The sequence below is a fragment of the Aspergillus glaucus genome (genome assembly GCF_001890805.1).
Source record: "Aspergillus glaucus CBS 516.65 unplaced genomic scaffold ASPGLscaffold_5, whole genome shotgun sequence".
In the NCBI taxonomy this organism is placed as follows: Eukaryota; Fungi; Ascomycota; class Eurotiomycetes; order Eurotiales; family Aspergillaceae; genus Aspergillus; species Aspergillus glaucus.
The window spans coordinates 1373139-1373709 of NW_019170457.1; positions in this window are offsets into that span (position 1 = coordinate 1373139).

The window sequence follows — 571 nt, forward strand, 5'->3', positions numbered from 1 at the left end:
GGCAGGGGAGAGCCCCAAATTGTTGGGGATGGAGAACTTTGTGTTTGATAGCTATCCAGGCCAACCTGCGAGCTATCAGACGTTCTAGGCCCTTGCCCAGGGTAGAGAGGAGGGCAATCAATCTGTATGAGCAAGGGTTGCTGTAATCCTTTTTTCCCGGTTTAGGAAGGGCGACCAGGAGTGCTTGCCGGAAAGAAGTAGGATGCCATCCAGTTGCAACGCAATGTGTGTACAGGGCTGAGATATGATGGCCCAAGGCAGGCCAGGCCTTTTTTAGGACTGCGTTGGGTATCTCATCCTGGCCTGGTGTGCTGCTGTTGGCCTTGAAAATGGCCTGGTGTGCTTCTCCCACTGTGATAGGAGGAAAGGGGAGAGTGGAGGTTTCTGGATTGTTGCTGCAGTCCATGGGAATATCATCTGTGCAGGCTGCTTTTTGGAGAAGGGTTTTCACCAAGAGCTTTGCTTTGGCCTCAGAGGTGGAGTGAGTTGTCTCATCTTCCTTGAGAGGAGGTGTTGGGAAGGAGCCCTGTGATCTGTTCCATTTGACTGCTCTGAAAACATCCTGGCTCTC